The following is a 14,323-nucleotide window of genomic DNA, read 5'->3' as shown; positions in this document are numbered from 1 at the left end:
GAATGTGGATAGGGTGTCTTCACCATCGAACCATCGCAAAGATGTCATCAGTGACTCTAAACCAGGTGAGGGGTTTAGGATTCTGGGTGTTTTGGAAGGATTCCTCTAGATGGCCCATGAATAGGTTGGCATAGGATGGTGCCATGTGGGTGCCCATAGCTGTACCTCAGATTTGTTTGTAGGTAATGCCTCCAAAGGAGAAGTAATTGTGGGAGTGGATATAGTTCGTCATAGTGACTAGGAAGGAGGGTGTTGGTTTGTAATCTGTTGGGCATTGGGAAAGGTGGTGTTCAATATCAGTAAGGTCATGGGCATTGGGGATGTTGGTGTAAAGGGAGCTGGCTTCAATAGTGATGAGCAGAGCACCATGTGGTAAAGGGACAGAAACTGTAGAGAGTCAGTGGAGGAAATGGTTGGTATCTTTTATATAGGAGGGTAGGTTCTGGGTAAAGGGTTGAAGATGTTGGTCTATGAGAGCAGAGGTTCTCTCAGTGGGGGTGCGGAACCGGTCAAAATGGGGTGTTCTGGGTGGTTGGGTTTATGGACTTTAGGAAGCATATAGAAGGTAGGAGTGCGGGGAGTGGTAGGGGTGAGCAGAGAAATGGACTCTGGGGAGAGGTTCTGGGATGGACCTAAGGATTTGAGGAGTGACTGGAGATCCTGCTGGATTTCTGGGACGGGGTCACTGTGGCAAGGTTTGGGGGTGGATGTATCTCACAGCTGGATGAGTCCTTCTGCCAGGTAATCCTTGCTGTTCAATACAACAGTGGTGGAGCCTTTGTCAGCAAGTAGGATTATAAGCTTGGGATCACTTTTTAGGTGGTGGACTGCAGTTCTTTCTGTGGACTTAAGGTTAGTTTTCATGTTGAGGGATTTGGGGAATGATGATGAGGCAAGGTTTGAGGTTAAGAAAGTCTGGAAAATTAATAGGCGGTGATTTGGGGGCAGCAGGGATGTATCACTGTTGGATGGAGGAGTGAACTGAGTCACACAGAGTTCAGCATTGATCTTTGGTTGAGTCTGGTGGGTAGGGTTGGTGGTGAAAAAGTGTTTTGCTTAGTAGGGACTGGAAGAAGGAGAGAAGGTCTTTAACAAGTCCTGCATGATTTAATTCAGGAGTGTGGCAAAAGCCGAGGCTTTTGCAAGGACTGATATTTCCATGGAGGTAAGGTTCATGACTGTGTTTCGGGTCTGTTTAGGTTCTGGAGTGTGGGTCAACAAAATATTTTCATATTCAGAGGAGATAGTTTGTGACTGAAATTTTGTGAAAAGATCTTGCTGCAAGTGAAAAGAACTTTTTTTTAATGATTATCGGCCCAGATTGTGTAACTCTCCCTTCTATTGTGTGATAATACAAACTATGCTGTGTTCTTTGAAGTTTTTTGATTTCCTCTGTCAATCCTACCTGGTAAGCATCCCATACTGTGCAGCAGTGCTCTAGCAGAGAATGAACAAGTGTAGTGTTCACAGTCTCATTGTTGCATCTTCTAAGTGTTCTGTCAATAAAATGCAGTGTTTGGTTCATCTTCCCCACAGCATCTGCTGTCTGATGGTTCCAATTTAAGTTGTTAATGACTGTAACCCTTTGGTATTTAGTTGAATCGACAACCTTTAAATCTGTATTACTTACTTTTAATCTAAATTTAATGAATTCTTCTTAGTACTCAGGTGGAAGACCTCACTCTTTTTTATTATTCAGTGTCAATTGCCACTGTCCGCATCATACAAATTTCTTGTATAAATCATTTTGTAATTAATATTGATCTTCTGATGCTTTCACTAACCAGTAAACAACAGCATCATCCAGAAAATGGTATTTATTTACAGTTGATGTTAAACCTGCAGTATCAGGATTATATCTATCTTTTTGTTCTCCCTCATGGTATACTGTCACTCTTCTTGAAATTAAGTATTCATCATTACCTCAACTTTCTGCAATGTTATTTATCATTTTTGGATTTCATTGTTTTATGTTTATTTCGTTTTTATTATTCCCTACCTTTTGGTTTTGGGTTGAGTAGGACCAGGTGTAGCAAATGGGGGAGAAGTTGTTGAGGCTCTGGAGGAATGTGGATAGGGTGTCTTCACCATCGAACCAGATCGCAAAGATGTCATCAATGACTCTAAACCAGGTGAGGGGTTTAGGATTCTGGGTGTTGATTTATATGTTTTTCTTTGCCTGTTAGCATTGGATGTTCGCATGTGTTTTATTTTTGTTGATATCTAGCCATCTTTGTATATTGAACTCCTACCAATTTATTTCTGTGAAAACATACTTTCATGTTGTGTTTTAACATGTTGTTATTCAGTTCACTCATACTGTATTACAACTACTTTAATCAGCTAATCATCAAGTACATATCAAGTCTATTATCAAGTAGTACAGTATGAGATTTTTAACATTGACTAATTTTCCGACTTATCCTTTGGTTTTCAGGAAGCTGCAGAAATAACACCTTCTCTCAATATTTACTGATTAAAAATGAAATCTGTAAAGGAATGGCCCCATTCACATGCTGTAAATTTTGTGCGCAGGGACAAACTGCATTAGACAACTGTTTCGGTATCTTTGGTACCCTTCTCAGGACACAATTTGGTCTTGTATTTTTGTGTAAAGGTATTGAGTGTCATCCTTGGTGGTGATCCATGCTTCTTCCACTTGTTGTTGCAGTTGGTTAGTTGACATTGTCAGTAATCCATTACGGACCAGATGATGTCCCATTATGTCTCATCCATGCTCAATCACTGAGAGGTTTGATTTTATGTCAGCAAGGAGAGTTGATTAACAACTTGGAAAGCAGTGAATAAAATATTCTTGGTGTCCTTCCTGAATCAAATTAGAATACAAATTTGAGTTTTCAGTGATAACCTACATCGGTTTCGTCAACAACAACTGACCGTCATCACGGTGGCGGGGATTCTGTTGATGTCTACACTGTCAAAAGCCCATTTCCATACACCACTAAACTGCTGCCCTCCCTTATAGTTATTGTAGCACGTTCAGATTTCTACAGCCTCTCTGACATGCCCTACCAATTCCTTATTATACTTACTCAGGCCCTTCTTGAGCTAACTAGTATTTCTGATATGTACTCTTGGCACAGATTGAAAATTCACCCAACATTATGGAGTACCATGGTGGGCAATAAATTATAACAGAATAGTGAATATTTCTGAAAAAGTATTTCTTCCAGTCCATTGAGAGAACAAATATTTTGAAAAAATATTTGTTATATACGTGAAAAGAGCACAAAGTATTGCAACAAAATAAGTAAAATATGTGAGAGAGGGCTTGTCCAGTACTGGAGCTTTTTGTCTTCCCCAAGAACACAAATTTAAAATATAAAGCTACTTATTGACAAGACAACTGTGATGGACCTACAAAGCACTGAATTTCAGCAAAGATGACATGTTCTGCAAATATTTGACTAACACAGAACTTCATGAGTTAAAAGAGGAGAAAAAAGACAGAAGTAACAACTGTGATGAGATTATTAAATGTGGACATAGAAAAACAATAACATTTGAAGTGTTTCAGCGCGCTAACGCTACCACAGCATATATTGGTACATACACTGAATTTAACACACTTAAAATCCAGTAAAATGTTCCAGGTACCAACCATTATGGACATACTATCACGTCTTGTTGCAAAGGCCTGACACCTTATGGGAATGCTGTACATGAAGCCAGGAATATCATATTTATTAGCTACAATTGTACATAAAATTATCTGGTAATCTTACTGTTTCAGATAATGATATTCAGCATTATAGTGACACTAAACTAAATAAAGTATTCACTCCATGGCCTGTATCATACTCTTCCACAGTAAAACAGAAAAGAAACAAAAAGAATTTCGCCATGATAAGGAAGGGAGAATAAGACCAAGAGCATAAAAAAAAAATTGAAAATCAAGCAAGTTTAGGAAACATATTTGAGGGGGAAAGGGTGCTGAAAAGACAGCAGAGAAATAAGAAACATTGTGATGCAAATGGAATAAGAACTACCTAGTGGAAAACCAGAGAGAAAAGAGAGTGAGAGAAAGAGAACGAATGACACTGAGAGAAATATACTTATTTATTTAGCTGGCATTTACCAGCCATAAATATCAAGTTTCAAAGAAAATGACAGCTGAAAATCCTAGATGGAATACACAACTGAATACATGAAGACTACCACTCACTATAAAGAGACAGCATTGGGTAATAGAAAGGAACAAAAATGACAGGCTGAATATTGTAGCTTGGCTTTACACCTCACAATCTTCTGCAATCACAACAGATAACATACACAACTAGCCACAAATGTTCATCTTTTTTGGAGATGGCTCCTGACTGGATGGCAGTTCGTATGCTGTTAGTATCCTCTGCTGAACTGGTAATTAATATGTTGTACTGCATAAGTTGTCTGCTCTCACAATCTGAACTAAGTGATAAATTTCCACTGCTGAATTCTTCCTTTACATGGTGATAGTGTCATTACCATAATATTCATAGAAAGTATGATGAAGAAAATGAAGCAGTTAGACAAATGGTAAGAAGGAACTAAAAGGGAAACTGCATGACTTTCCATTTTACATCGTTTTGCTCTCTCTCTTGATTCAGAATTCTTGCTATCTTTCTTCTTTAATTTATAACTAGTCTCGTTTTCTATTGGCCCATTCATATCTTATTATAGATGAAGTAATCTCTATCTCCTGAAGATAAGTGTGCCTGTCTCTGTGCAAATACATTTTTTTCTCTGTTTACATTCTTTTTATGAGTATTATGCTTTACAGATATTGCACAATAGAAGGTTATCCACTGATGGAAAAAAAAATCTCAACATCGAAAAATAATTAATGGAGGTTAATCAAATTTCAGGAATACCTTTGTCTAGGTAACATGTGTAAGTGATTTAACATTGCAAGGTCACAGATTAATAGAAGTGTGAAATAAGCCATCACATATGCGAAATGCTGGTACATTAATAACAATTTTAACCACCATAATGTTGAATGCAAGCATGCAAACATGCGTACATTGTGTTGTACAGGTGCTGGATGTCAGTTTGCGGGCTGAAGTACCATGCCTGTTGCATTTGGTTAGTCAGTACAGGCACCGTTAATGCTGTTTGTGGATGATGCTGGAGTTTTCATGTGATGATGTCCCATATGTGCTGGATCAAAGACAGATCTAGCGATCGAGATGGCTAAGCCAACATGTTGACACTCTGTACAGCATGCTGGGTTACAACAGTGGTATGTGGGCGAGGGTTATCCAACTGGAAAACACTCCCTGAAATGCTCTTCATGAATGGCAAAATGACAGGTCAAATCACCGGACTGACTTACAAATTTGCAGTCAGGGTACATGGGATAACCACAAGGGCGCTGCTGCTGTCATATGAAATTGCACCCCAGACTATAACACCAAGTGTAGGTCCAGTGTGTCTAGTATGCAGAAAGGTAGTTGCATGCCCTCAACTGGCCTCCTCCTAACTAACACACAGCCATCACTGGCTCGGAGGCAGAACCATCTTTCATCACAAAACACAAAGGACTTCCACCCTACTCTCCTACGAGCTCCCGCTCGACACCACTGAAGTGAAATGGCAGTGGTCTGGTGTCAGTGAAATGCACACTACAGTGTCTGGCTCAGAGATGTCATTGAAGTAACTGATTTGGAACAGTTTTGTTCTGTTACTGTGTTGCAACTGCTGCTCAAATTGCTGGTGCAGACACAGTACAATGCACCAGAGCAATGTTCTTCCTCTTGGTAGAGGCACATGGCCATCCAGAGTCTGGTCTTCTTGCAACCCTACATTCTTGTGAGCACTGCAGCCAGCAGTCAAGTACAGTGGCAACATTTCTGCCAACTATTTCTGAAATATCGCAGAAGGAACACATTGCTTCTTGTAGTTTTGTTACCCAACCTCATTCAAACTCAGTGAAGTGTTGATGATGGTGTCTTATGTCACCTTAAAGGCATACTTTACTAACATCAACTCACCACATGCAATCTTGAAGGTAAAAATTACTCACGTCCATTACAATATGTATTTAAAGAAAACCTGATTTGCATCCTCATAGTGGCACTACTAGTGTCACTCTTATGTGGCTGGTGTGAAGTTTGAATAATCATGTTTTAGATGTAAAAACATAGAAACACACCTACCAACTTTTCTTTATGTTGCAAACTCCTTCTTGGTACTGCATTTTTTTTTTCATCATTACAATTTGTACAGCTACCAGTTAAATAAGAGTATTTACCATCAATTAACTGTGATATTTTGATATATAGGCACTTACATCTACTTCTTTCACTTCTGATAATGATTTGATAATATGAAAATGCCGCATTGCAGTATGGTTCAGAATACAGATTAAACTTTAGACCACCCCTACAATGGACTGGGCAGATCCCATTCAAAGGTCAGACAGAGAGAACACACTATCTGTGAGGGACCTATGCCTTGCAAAGCACTGCAGAGTTCAAACCACAGCTCTACTTTAGTGCTATATGCAATTTTTAATTTCCTTCTTTGTCGTTGTTATGGTGGTCTACAGTCCAGTTTGATGCTGCTCTCCATACTACTCTATCCTGTGTAAGATTCTTCATCCTCGAGTAACTACTTCAACCTACATCTATCAGAATCTGCTTCCTCCAATAGTAAATTAGTAACACCTCAGAATGCGTCCTACCAACCGATCCCTTCTTCTAGTGAAGTTGTGCCACAAATTTCTCTTCACCCCAATTCTATTCAGTATCTCCATATTAGTTACGTGATCCACCCATCTAATCTTCAGCATTCTTCTGTAGCACCACATCTGGAAAGCTTCTATTCTCTTTTTGTCCAAACTATTTATCATCCACATCTCACTTTCATACGTGGCCACACTCCTTTCAGAAAAGACTTCTTGACACTTAAATCTATACTCCGTGTTAAGAAATTTCTCTTCTTCAGAAACACTTTTCTTGCCATAGCCAGTCTACATTTTATATCCCCTGTACTTCAACCATCATCAGTTATTTTGCTCCCCAAATAGCAAAACTCATCTACTACTTTAAGTGTCTCATTTCCTAGTCTAATTCCCTCAGCATCACCTGATTTAATTCGACTACATTCCATTATCCTCATTTTGCTTTTGTTGATGTTCATCTTATATTCTCCTTCAAGACACTGTCCATTTCATTCAACTGCTCTTCCAGGTCCTTTGTTGTCTCTGACAGAATTACAATGTTGTCAAACCTCAAAGTTTTTATTTCTCCTCCATGGATTTTAATTCCTGCTCCAAATTTTTCTTTTGTTTCCTTTACTGTTTGCTCAATATACAGATTGAATAACATCAGGGATAGACTACAACCCTGACTCACTCCCTTCTCAACCACTGCTTCACTTTCATGGCCCTTGACTCTTATACCTGCCATCTGGTTTCTGTACAAATTGTAAATAGCCTTTCGCACCCTGCCACCTTCAGAATTTGAAAGAGAGTATTGCAGTCAACATTGTTATAAGCTTTCTCTAAGTCTACATATGCTAAAAACATAGGTTTGTCTTTCCTTAACCTATCTTCTAAGATAAGTCGTACGGCCAGTATTGCCTTGCGTGTTCCAATATTTCTATAGAATCCAAACTGATCTTGCCCAAGGTTGGCTTCTACCAGTTTTTCCATTCATCTGTAAAGAACTTGTGTTAGTATTTTGTAACCATGATTTATTAAACTTGTGGTTCGGTAATTTTCACACATGTCAGCACCTACTTTCTTTGGGATTGAAATTATTATACACTCCTGGAAATTGAAATAAGAACACCGTGAATTCATTGTCCCAGGAAGGGGAAACTTTATTGACACATTCCTGGGGTCAGATACATCACATGATCACACTGACAGAACCACAGGCACGTAGACACAGGCAACAGAGCATGCACAATGTCGGCACTAGTACAGTGTATATCCACCTTTCGCTGCAATGCAGGCTGCTATTCTCCCATGGAGATGATCGTAGAGATGCTGGATGTAGTCCTGTGGAACGGCTTGCCGTGCCATTTCCACCTGGCGCCTCAGTTGGACCAGCGTTCATGCTGGACGTGCAGACCAAGTGAGACGACGCTTCATCCAGTCCCAAACATGCTCAATGGGGGACAGATCCGGAGATCTTGCTGGCCAGGGTAGTTGACTTACACCTTCTAGAGCACGTTGGGTGGCATGGGATACATGCGGACGTGCATTGTCCTGTTGGAACAGCAAGTTCCCTTGCCGGTCTAGGAATGGCAGAACGATGGGATCGATGACGGTTTGGATGTACCGTGCACTATTCAGTGTCCCCTCGACGATCACCAGTGGTGTACGGCCAGTGTAGGAGATCGCTCCCCACACCATGATGCCGGGTGTTGGCCCTGTGTGCCTCGGTCGTATGCAGTCCTGATTGTGGCGCTCACCTGCACGGCGCCAAACACGCATACGACCATCTTTGGCACCAAGGCAGAAGCGACTCTCATCGCTGAAGACGACACGTCTCCATTCGTCCCTCCATTCATGCCTGTCGCGACACCACTGGAGGCGGGCTGCACGATGTTGGGGCGTGAGCGGAAGACGGCCTAACGGTGTGCGGGACCGTAGCCCAGCTTCATGGAGACGGTTGCGAATGGTCCTCGCCGATACCCCAGGAGCAACAGTGTCCCTAATTTGCTGGGAAGTGGCGGTGCGGTCCCCTACGGCACTGCGTAGGATCCTACGGTCTTGGCGTGCATCCGTGCGTCGCTGCGGTCCGGTCCCAGGTCGACGGGCACGTGCACCTTCCGGCGACCACTGGCGACAACATCGATGTACTGTGGAGACCTCACGCCCCACGTGTTGAGCAATTCAGCGGTACGTCCACCCGGCCTCCCGCATGCCCACTATACGCCCTCGCTCAAAGTCCGTCAACTGCACATACGGTTCACGTCCACGCTGTCGCGGCATGCTACCAGTGTTAAAGACTGCGATGGAGCTCCGTATGCCACGGCAAACTGGCTGACACTGATGGCGGCGGTGCACAAATGCTGCGCAGCTAGCGCCATTCGACGGCCAACACCGCGGTTCCTGGTGTGTCCGCTGTGCCGTGCGTGTGATCATTGCTTGTACAGCCCTCTCGCAGTGTCCGGAGCAAGTATGGTGGGTCTGACACACCGGTGTCAATGTGTTCTTTTTTCCATTTCCAGGAGTGTATTATTCTTGAAGTCTGAGGGTATTTCACCTGTCTCATACATCTTGCTCACCAGATGGAAGAGTTTTGTCATGGCTTTCAGTAGTTCCCATGGAATGTTGTCTACTCCGGGGCCCTTGTTTCGACTTAGGTCATTCAGTGCACTGTCAAATTCATGGAGTTATGATTACTCCCATTTCATTTTCATCTATGACCTCTTCCATTTCCATAATGTTGCCCTCAAGTACGTCGCCCTTGTATAGACCATCTATGCACTCCTTCCAACTTTCTGCTTCCTCTTCTTTGCTTAGGGCTGATTTTCCATCTGCACTCTTGATATTCATATAGGACATTCTCTTTTCTCCAAATGTCTCCTGTAGGCAGTATCTGTCTTGCCTCTAGTGATACATGCTTCTACATCCTTACATTTGTCCTGTGGTCACCTCTGCTTAGCTATTTTGCACTTTCTGTTGATTTCATTTTTGAGGCTTGGGGGAGGGGGGAATTTCCTTTGACAGGAGCATATGGGTTTCAATAATATTTTGAAGCCATTTTTATTTTGACATGAAATATCATTTATTATTTAAAGACCAGACAATAGAAGTCAAATTGTATAGAAAAAATTCCTGTGCAATAAAAAGTAGGTGAATAGCATAAAATTTGCTATACTGAATGTAAATGTAAAAATGGTAGCACATCTAAAACTAAACTAAATATCACCAACTGGAAGCAGCTGGTCTGTTAGATACCTAAATATTACGATAATGATGGAAGCTGAAGAAATAAATTAAAATTTGTGCCATGGGCGGGACTCGAACCCGGGTCTTCTTGCTCACTAGGCAGGAATGCTGATCATTCCACCACTGTAGTAGCACTATGGTCAACACTGCTGCATGAAATACCCAAGTCGAATGCCCTCCGAACACAAACTTCAATTAATATATTTAGCTGATTTTCTCTCTACATTGACACTATTGCCAGGGCTCACCCACGTTAGAACAGCACCCCAGTGTTAGGTGTAATGGGGAAGTCCTGTACCACAGGTGATCTTATAATTAAATTTTCCCCAAGACATTTAAGTCCTATCATCTACAATAATGATGGAAGCTGAAGAAGTGAATTAAAATTTGTGCCATGGCTGGGACTTCTTGCTTACTAGGCAGAAATGCTGACCACTACATCACAGCAGCACTATTGTCAACATTGCTGCACATTCTTCAGCTTTCATCATTATCATAGATAAAGACGAGACTTAAATGTCTTGGGGGAAAATTTAATTATAAGATGTGTCAGATCACCTGTGGTACAGGACCTCCCCATTACGTCCAATGCTAGGATACTATTCCAATGCCAGAGAGCCCTGGCAATAGTGTGACAGTGTAGGGGGAAAATAAGTTGAAGATATGAACTAAAGTTTGGGTTGGGGAAGGCACTCGACTTGGGTAGTTTGCGCAGCAATGTTGACCATAATGATGCGATGGTGTAATGGTCAGTGTTTCACCAAGCAAGCAAGAAGACCTGGGTTCGAGTCCCAGCCGTAGCACACATTTTAATTCATTTCTTCAGTTTCCATCATTATCGTAGATAAAGATGAGACTTAAATGTCTTGGGAGAAAATTTAATTATAAAACCTAAATATTAGACTGTATAATTTTTGCAAACTACAAGGTCCACTCAATAAACAACCGGAAAAGTTTATAAAAAATACAAAACTTTGGTAACATTTGTGCTTCTTTGTTACTTTTTGGCGGTGTCCTAGAACTATCATTAGATGGGCCTGGCATGCCAACCTTGTGAATCAGATGCTGGGAATCAGTGAAACAAGATGACAGCTCCCTTAAAGGTTTGCACCAATATTTTGTAGCAGAGTGTCATTAGACTTGTCCAGCTGAGGGGTTGAAACCAATCGAAATTCACTGTCAGATGGAATGCAATATAATGAAAATTGTCCAAGTGAAACATAAGTGTAAGAGTGGGCAGATAAGTTTAAACAAGGTATAACAAGTGTTGAAGATTCACCTCACCCAGGATACTCTGTCTGGGCAGTCACAGAGACCAACATTGCGAGAGCTGATAAGTGGATACGGGGAAACAGGCATATTATGGTAAGCGATATTCCAACAATGATGAATATTTGTGTTGGATCAGCCAATGATATCATTCATGACATACTGATGTTCAAGAAAGTGTTTGCAAGGCTGTTTCCAAAACATTTGATATCAGATATGAAAGAAAGTTGCACAGACTTGTGCAGGGAGCTTTTGCAACAGTATGAGGCTGAAGAGGAGGCATTTCCTCACCATACTGTAATGGGAGACGAAAGCTGGGTGCATTTTTAACCTACTAAAAGAAGCTCTTAGTGGCTCAGGTTTTGCTGATGATGAAGTCCATGCAGCAATGCATAATTGGTTATGCATATACCTCAAGAATTCTTTGCACATGGAATTGAGAAGCTTGACCAGTGCTGGCATAAATGCATACACCTTGAGGAGCATTGTGTAATAATTCTCATAATAGATTCATTAAAAAAATTACAGTTTGTTACTGAATCATCCTTATATAACTGTTGGGTGTAAGGTCCCAACAATTTTAAATGCAAACATGGTAAACACAAGGAGCTGCATATCCAAATGATGAACATCCTTATATAAATTAAAATGTCTCTCCCATAGCAATTGGAATTTATACACTAAAGGAGAAAGGCATAAGGCTTCCAAGTGTGAAGTTCATAAACAGTATTAAAACTTAATCTATAAATGATGGGATAAGAAGGATATGTCCCTTTAAAAAATCTATGTAGAGGAAGGACATAATAGAAGTATATCACACTAATAGATCTACCCATGCTGTTTAAAAGCTGATATACCATACAGTGATGATCCCAAGCATTATGACATATATCTACTGCGAGACTGAAAGTCACTCGATAATATTGTGGGTTCTGACATGGTAAGGAGAGTATACATGCACAGCAGAGATGGATCATTCTAGTGATGACATCGTCAACAAATGGGGAAATCCACTTTCATAAGCAACTTTGATAAAGAGCAGACTGTTACGGCCCAGTGTCTGGGAATGACCACCATTGAAACAGCAACACTGGTTGGCTCTTTGTGTGCTGCTGTTGTTAGCATTTATTGAAAGGAGCTGAAAGACATTGAAACAATACTTCAGCATCAAGGTGTCTGAAGTGTGTGCCCCATCACAGGACATGGAGGCTTGCCCATTTTATAAAGCAGTACGAACAGCAATCCACAGCAAATCTGACATCAGAGTACAATGGTAGTGCAGGGTCAAGTGCTTTGGACCACACCATTACGAGCACATTGTTATATATAGGGCTCCACAGCAGACGACCCCTATATGCTCCCATGTTGCCACAACAACTTCATCAATCACTGTGAAGGCATCTTTCAGAGGAATAACTGCCTAGGTCATAATGCCAGAAACGTGCTACAGTGGTTTGAGGAGTGTGACAGAGAACTCGTGTTGATGTATTGCCAATGAAATTTGTCTGATCCGAACCCGATGGAATACTCGTATACCTGGGACACTACCAGACACCAGTTCCATGGCCATAAATCTCTGTCCTGTAATTTATGGGAATTGTATGACCTGTTTATTGACATCTGGTGCCAATACCTCCCGAAACTACCAAGATCTTGTTGAATTCATGCCGTGCAGAATAGCAGCTGTATTGAGTTCCTAAGGTGGATCAATAGACTATTAATCACGCAGTCATAATGTTTTCGCTCATCAGTGTAAGTAATGATAGCTGCTTCAGTCTTTTAGTCAGTTCTTTGTTTCATTCTACATTCCCAAACATTTACTTCTTTATCAAGATCAGGTGCAGCTCGTAATTAAAAGCTCTGAAATGGAGCTGCCCCCAAATATATATTATAATAAATTTCTCAATAACACATTAAATAATTTAAAGTATCAGAAGCATTTCGCATAGGGATTTAAATAACGCCGGTCAAAATTTTTGGAACTGTTGATATGTGATGTCACATGATGTTCATCGAACAGATAGTGGCTAGTCTGGAGACTGTGCCTTGAAATCCCACTTAGCTCAGTGTAGCAAAGGTTTGGGGGTGTGGTTTTCCTGGAGTACAGCTCTTATGGACAACCCAAAGACTCTGTTGTTTCAGCCCAAGGGTGTCCAACCAACCCACACACAATCCTTATGTTCCATTTCTTACATCAAAATGGAATGAACAGAGTTGCTGAAACTTCACTACTGAATCCGTATCTCTGTATATCTCTATTATGCTTTGATGTGTCCTTAATTGAAGTTTAGTGTTACTGTTTTGATAGTGTTTTAGACAGTTTTTTTTTTCATTTCTGCCACTGCCTATTCTATCCACCGCTGGAATGAGTTTGCAGATATCTCGATAGAGAGTATGGTAATGTATCACCACCTAGCGAGAATTTCGTGAATGATTAGAGCAAAAAGTGTGCGAAATGTGCCCCCGGAGTGTCCTGTTACTTTAGTGTCCTTGCTTGCTGACTGTGAGTATTGTGCATTATTAGCACATTTCTCCTCATGAGCGTATTATGCATGAGTTTAGTGAATTTTACTTTCTTGTGAAACACAGCAGCGTACTAAACATTCGAAAGCAACACAATATGACCTCACTGTGCAATTTATCATGTAAAATTTGGAACATGCAGCTAGGATGAAAGTGAAGGCACTTGGTGCACCCAAATTCAATGTAAAGATGAATCAAGAACACAGACAGTGTAAATCCAGACAAGGATATACACAGAATTTTAATGGAGCAATGTACAATGCAGCTGAGTGGTTGTATATGCTATATCACTTAAAGTGCATATTTTTGTGACACACAAGTGTAAACATGACAAATACAGTCTGTACATTTCCATGGCAGTTATTCATGTAAGCCAATCACAGCACAAGATCTGTTACATCATGGAAACATCACTGTTTCGTCACGCAAACTCATAAACACCACAGTTTGAGGGTACAAAACATTACACATCTGATGTTTGGAAATGAAAATACCAAAAACTATAAGCACCCAATGAAGCTAACATAAACCACATTAAAGATCTCTCCAAAATGTGACTTTTAGTACAATCTGTTGAGGTAAACTGTCACGAAATGTGATGTTGGGGGATAAATAAGATAC

Source organism: Schistocerca piceifrons, chromosome 3, assembly GCF_021461385.2.
Source record: "Schistocerca piceifrons isolate TAMUIC-IGC-003096 chromosome 3, iqSchPice1.1, whole genome shotgun sequence".
In the NCBI taxonomy this organism is placed as follows: domain Eukaryota; kingdom Metazoa; phylum Arthropoda; class Insecta; order Orthoptera; family Acrididae; genus Schistocerca; species Schistocerca piceifrons.
This window is presented reverse-complemented; position numbering follows the sequence as displayed.